Source organism: Lontra canadensis, unplaced genomic scaffold, assembly GCF_010015895.1.
Source record: "Lontra canadensis isolate GAN:19392208 unplaced genomic scaffold, GSC_riverotter_1.0 scaffold33, whole genome shotgun sequence".
Taxonomy (NCBI): domain Eukaryota; kingdom Metazoa; phylum Chordata; class Mammalia; order Carnivora; family Mustelidae; genus Lontra; species Lontra canadensis.
In genome coordinates this window covers 10,206,970-10,214,159 of record NW_022631027.1, presented here as the reverse complement: position 1 = coordinate 10,214,159, position 7,190 = coordinate 10,206,970, and positions in this window count along the sequence as shown.

Genomic DNA, 7,190 nt, shown 5'->3' with positions numbered 1-7,190 from the left:
TGTGACAAGGGCCAATAGAAAGGTAGGGAATTTCAACCAGAAGTGAATTTTCAGCTTGAGCTATGACCTCTGAAGAAATGAGATTTGTAAAGTAAATGCTAATAGAGCCTCCTCCGTGGCAGCTGGGACATGCTGCTATGAAAACACAGAATAACAAGCATCTTTCGGCTTCTTCAGTTTAGTTTTAATTACTGCAGGACAACCTTCTCCTGATTCTTTAGTCTTGCCTCTGTCAATACTCCACCCGGAACCTGGACTCTTTGAAGCTTATGTGTTCACAGTATAAGTTCACTCTTGGAAGCCTCTGTTTTGTGAGATTTTTAAAAATCTCTGTTTGCAGCTGGATGAATGCAATTCCCTTCTACCCTTCCCATTCACTTCTTTAAATTCTACCCAGAGAAATACATAGGGGTGTGTTTGGGACACTGTGGTCAAAAATCGCAGTTGGCAAGATGACCACCTAAGGAGGCTCACATTCTTACCCAGAACAAACCAATGTTAAAGTTGATATATTTGTACCTCCAAGAAGTCTGCAGCCATTCTGCACTGTAAACACCCTTGGGCATGTAGTATTACTTTTATTAGTTAACTTCTTTCCCTGAAAAGTTCTTTTCCCCAAACCTTTCAGTTTTCCTCGATACTCTTTTCATCTGTCCTCCATAGATTTTTATTCTTTATTTCCCCTATACCAGTTGTTCTCAAAGTATGGAATATAGAACATGGGGAGTCCCTCAGTTTTCTGGGGCATTTGCAAGGCATGAACTATCTCTGTGATAATACTAAGATATTATTTGCTTTTTTCATTGTGTTGACAGTTTGCAATAATGGTGTAAAAGCAGTGGGGGGTAAGATTTCTGATGCCTTAGCAAAATCAAGGCAATAACATTCAGCAGTACAATATAGGCATGTTATTCAGCTGCCATAGGGTCACAATTTAAAAAAAAACAACACCCCAAGTTCATTAGTAATGTCCTTTATGAAACAGTAAAAATTGATTTTATTAAAACTTGACTTTTACATATAATATTTAATAATCCAGTTAATAAAATGGGAAGTGGATATGAAGAACTTTGGCTGCATATGGAAGTGCAAGTTTGTCTCAAGAAAAGCACTTTTTGGAGCCCCTGGGTGGCTCAGTTGGTCAAGCATCTGCCTTCGGCTCAGTTCATGATCTCAGGATTCTGGAATCAAGCCCCATGTTGGGCTCCCAGCTCACGGGGAGCCTGTTTCTCCTTCTCTTTCCCGTTCATGCTCTCTCTCGCTCTCTCTCAAATGAGTAAATAAAATCTTAAAAAAAAAAAAAAAAAAAAAGAGGAAGCACATTTGCAATTGCTTGGGTTGTGAGCTGAACAAGCCACTTTGTACAACATTATTTTTACTTGAAAGAATGACTGACAATGATTACTCTATACAATGTATTTGGAGGATATTTTCTCAAAATCACATGAAGTGAACCTATCTTTAAAAAAAAAAAAAAAGCAACTGCCGATGCTTGTTGCAATGATAAGATTAAAGATTTCACATGAGAACTGGCATTTGGGAGAAATTGTATCCCCAGTGATGAGCTTGACAGCGTCCTAATGCTTAAAGAGCTTTGGATGAGATTGATGGTAATAGAAATGAATGCAATTTTTTAATACTGTGTAATGAAATGTGTCAACATTCGGAAGATCTTCATAACTTGGTGAGCTTATATTTCCAAATGACCATTGCAAATTTTTATAAAAATCATGCAAGGACAAATGATCCACTAAAAATATGAAGAAAACGAATGGATTTTCATGTAACAGAGTCTAAAAAGTTCTTTATATGATTTCAGGCTTCCCATTTCAAGTCATCTTTAGGAAACAACTACTTTCCAAGATTTGGTATAGTATCAAAGAAGAATGTCCACAATGATCTTAAGAGACTATTAAAGTCTTTCTCCCTTTTCCACCACATGCTTATGTGAGAACATATTTTCTTCATATGCTTAAACCAAGATAACATATCCCAAAAGATTAAAAACAGAAACAGACCTGAGAATCCAGCTGTCTTCTATTAAGCCAGACATTAAAGAAATTTACAAAACTGTAAATAATACCATTCATGTTGCTAATTTTTTGCTTGAAAAATACAGTTGTGTTTTATGACAACTTTTATGTTAACATGTAATGGGGTTTGTTATTATAACTTTTTAAATAATAGACAATCTTTCTTAATTTCTCAGTTTTAATTTCTAATATGATAAGTGAAAATTGACACAATTCACATAAACAAAAACTTGGTGGGGGAGGGAAGGGTACCTCAATAAGTTTTAAACCTGTAAAGAGGTCCTGAGACCAGAAAGTCTGAAAACAAATGATCCATACTTACTCACTGCCATTATATACTGGTAGGCTTATTACCCAACTTGCCTTCCTTTTGATCACAAGTCTCTAACCTGGGGTCCCAATAGGGTTTTGGAATTCACCTTGACATTTCACAGAACTTCACATAGGTATGTTTTTTCCCCTGGAGCAAGGGTCATAGATTTTATAATATTCTCTACAGGTCACCAGGAACCACTGCTTTCAGTGAAAATCAGGGAACATACTTTCTCTAAACTTTCCCCAGACACTGTGGCACCCAGGATCGCCAGCATAAAAGTCACTGGGTCCCTGGTGTTGACAATGAGCAACATAATTAAGCATTAAATTAATCTATTTATTCTTTCCGTACAGAATCCCATGCCAGGAGCTAGAGGTAAGGAAAGGGCAAAGTAAATAGGATACAGCTCTAATCACAGGTATCTCTTCCCTTCACTTTCCTACTCCCATTCCTCAGGATGGGTTAGCTGCCCTTCCCATTGCTTGTCTAATTCCGTCTCAACATGTCCATTTTGCACTTCCCACAAAGCAATATAGTTTCATGCTTATCTCCCTTGCTAGACTGTGAGCCTCTGGAGAGCAGGGTCTATGTTTACTCATCTTTGCATTCACTGATCCAGACACAGGGCCTGGGATATAACAAATGCTCAGTTATTATAATTTTTAATGCAGTCAGTTTACAGTCTGAAAGAAGGATCTAGAACATAGTAACTTTCAAGTGATGTAAACAGCATAACATAGTGGTTAAGAGCATGGACCCTGGATTCAGACATCTTGTATTCAAAGCCAAGTTTCTACCACTTAATACTGAGTGACCTTGGGGGCACCTGGGTGGCTCAGTCAGTTAAGTGGCCAACTCTTGATTTTGGCTCAGGTCATAATCTCAGGGTTGTGAGATGGAGCCCAGCCTGGCTCTTTGCTCAGCAGGGAGTCGGATTCTTTCTTTCCCTCTGCCTCTGCTCCACCCCGCACCCTGCGCTCTCTCTTTCTCTTTCTTTCTCTAATAAATAAATAAAATCTTTAAAATAATACTGAATGACCACGGGCAAACTACTCATCCTCTCTGTGGTTCAGTTTCCTAATCTATAAAATAGGAATAATAGTTTCTACCTCAAGGCACTGTTATGAGATAACTGTTAAAAGATAAAATGATGTTAAGTCTCATCCGGTGCTTGGAACAATGCCTGCCCAAGGTGGTGCTCTCTAGTTAAAGAGGATGAAGTCATCCATATCTGACTAAATATGAAAAAACTTTAATGGGGGGCAGCAACTGAGTGAAACGTGTTTTATTCCAGTACCATTTTAATTATCATGAACATGCTTACACTTGTTTGAGGATAAATTTATAAAAGTCGATATCAAGGTAGCAATCAGGGCTTCATCAACTTTTCATTTTATACCCAGTTAATCTCTGATAACTTTTCTCTTCGAGTGACACACTGTAGCATTGTAAGGCATCATGCAGTATTAAATGCTATGCACAAATAGGTACCTAATGGTGGGTTTAAGGATGTTGCACAGTCCAAGTTCTTTCATTTTCCTGATTATAACTGCATTTGCATAATGTATGAATTCAAACATTATTGCTGTTAAATAATGCATAAATATTCTCCCATGCCGAAATATGTCTATTTCCTCTTCATGAATTCTGTTGAGTGTATCGTTCAGCTGTTGTTCTATTTAAAATGTACTTAGAGATCTGCATACATCAGAACTCTGACTGGGGGAAATGTCGTAGCCAGAAGAACAAAACTACTCAGAACTGTAAATGAAGTATACATTATTAAATGAGTCAGGTTTCCCCTCTTCAGGGTGCATTCTCCTCAGAATCTAATGTTTAGTATTTTAGAAATGGCAAATTTTTCCTTGATCACCTGATAATCAGAAGGGATTTGCATGTCTAATAAGGCTTTCCTGGAAGGTCTCAGAAAGAAAAAAATTCTTTGTTTTGTTTGGTTTCTCCAAACCTAAATATAAATATGAACATGATCTTCAGAGGTTTTCTTGCACACTAGGAAATACTATCTAAATTATTAGAGGCAATGATAATTGGTATGAATTCCCACTTCCACTTTACAGCTTTAAATATTCCATTTAATGCACTCTCAATGATTCTCTTATGGAAACCACAGCTGCTTCTTTGTTTTATAAAATATATGTTTAAAACAAAATACGAGTGTTTATTTCTAACTATATCATCTCCTTTTCTTTTCCAGATAGATGACTTGCGTTTTAAATTTCCTTTCACTTATAAAAGAGATATAATGTAGGACTTTGTTTAGAATCTCATGCAGTAGATTCTCTTGTCTTAGTCTATTTTCCATTTGCTGCAAGTATGAAATAATCAAGTGACCAAAACAGACCACATTTTAAAAAAATGTATTTTGTCTTATGATTTGCCATTATGATGCCAAAAGATGTCTATCCTCATATTACGATTGCCATGATGTTACTTACACACGCAATCACATCCACATATGGAAGAGAGCCTCTTTTCTCTGTCAAATGGATTTTCTGTCACTTCCCTGTTCTATCCTCTACTTAGTACTGCTGATAAAACAGTGTGATGCATTCAGATGTCTAATAAAAAAAGGATATGCCCTTAAAAGTATGCATTTTTAATTCTAAGTGTTTCATTATAAGCAAAAGATAGCTCTGAAATAAATCACATGAACTTCAATGGGAAATACCAAAATATTTTTATTCTCAAATTGAATATACCTGTACAATAAACAAAATAAAATGAGCTGTGACACTGCATGTCAGTTTCACACACGGAGCTCCCAAACTAATATTTGCTAAAGAAATCAATTTCATATACCACAGGCTATTCATTAAATCTTTTCTACTTTGCCGTGGAACATATGCAACGGAGCCATCAAAGCATGAGGCAGGAGCTCACAGCTCTAGTGCTGGGCAGCTCAGATTCAGAAAGTGCAAATTCTTCATACGAAAACGTGAACCAAATTTGCTTCTTTCTCAGCCTCCTTAATGAGCAATTCTAAAGCCCTCGCCCCCCACCCCCCCCCGGTGCAATTGATTTAAAAAAGAAAAAAAAATCAATAGGAAGCAGTCTTACCAGGCCTAGAGATCCAAGGATCATCTGTTGGAGAATCATGGCTACATTTGAGAGCCTTGGGCTCTTGTTGATTTCTCTCCACAGTTTATATGCCTAGAGGATATGTTACCTACCTCAATCCTAAAAAGTCAAAGGAGCTGCCAAAACCAAAATGCCTAAATGTTTTATTATCTTCAATGGGAAGAAAGTTTATGAGAACTTCAATCCAAACTGATTTTTTAAATCCAGCGTTTGTCACGTTTCTCCCGTATTAAAATGAGAACAGACAAAACCTAGGGTGAAGACTGCAAGAGAAAGAATTTTGAGAAGCTGCTTGGAGTTAGGTAGCCACTCTTGGAGCTAAACGGGGGAAGAGCAACAGAGAAACTGCAGAACAAAGCTCCCTCCAGGTGTACCCCCTTCCAGGGGGGAGGGGCACTGCAAGGGTCATAAACTCCAATCTTAACCCCAGGGGAAGAGCAGACCCGAGATTCATCACCCCTCACCATCACCTGACAACCCCAAGCCTTATATTGCCAAAAGTATTCTGACATAAACTGCAGTTTTTACTTTTATCAACTAAGAGCTTGCTTCAACAAACCAAATACTTAGGATTTTCAAGAGCATACTTGTTGTCCTTCCTGAAGCATATTAAGTAGTATAAATAAAGATGAAACTCAAATTGTATCCATGAGAATTCTGTGGCAACCCTGGGGAATTTTGCAATTTTTATATATCTTACCAGCTGGGTATTTCCACAATCTTTAGAGTGTTTCGTGGGTCTCCCCACAACCATTCAACTTGATGTCTTTTTCTGTACTTGCACAGTCCCTCAACTAAAAGAGCATATTAGTATGGAAAACCTTGTGAAAGGCACTAAATTTTGTTGAGGTGCTAGAAAAGCACACGTTACGTGGGGTCTATTGATTGCAAAATTACTCTATGAGGTCTACATAATACGTCTGGCCCTAATGTTGTCCCAGTTGCCTGCACTGACAAATATTCCTGACTCAAGATCTTGGGAAGATCAAAGCTCTTGTGACCCTTGCTCTCATCATGGTGTCTCCCCTCTAACCCCTGTAGGTCCCATCTCTAGCTCCCACTCATTCAGGCAGTTTCTCTAAGGCTGAGACAAAGGAGTGTTTAATCAGAAATTGTATTAACTAATTGGTAAAGCCTATTATAAAAATCCCCCTAATTACTCCATGGTGGCAAGAAAAAGGGCCTGTCAAGAGCGTATCAACATTACAACTGTGACAGCAAAAAGCAACATTTGGAAGACCTCCTCCCCTGGGCCTTTTCTTTGATTTCTGCCTTTAATACTGATAAGAAGTGACAGTAGTTGGATAAAACAATCAAAACTTGAGTTGAAGAGCTTATAAACCTTCTGACACTTCAATAAACCAAAAGCCGATATGAAACTAGCAAAACGGTTTTATTTTAACTCTGGCTAGCCACACACCACAGACATGACATCCATTTGCAAAGCTCCGAGCTATCTCCTTGATATAATATTTTACTAACTCTCATTTCACATCTTTTAAATAAGAAATAAATGCTAAATTCTACCAAGAGAAATAAAATCTTTTATAATCTTTTAGACAGTTGTTGTCATCCCTCAGGAGAGCTTTATGCCTGCTGCTAAATGTCTACAAATCAATATTTAATATTTTGAAACATGAAGTCTTAATTATCCATCTCCCCTTTAAGCGTGAAACCCTCACTGAGTGAAAATAAAACCATTTGTTGGCTGATGGATTGATTGCCACTTATTAGCACTTTTT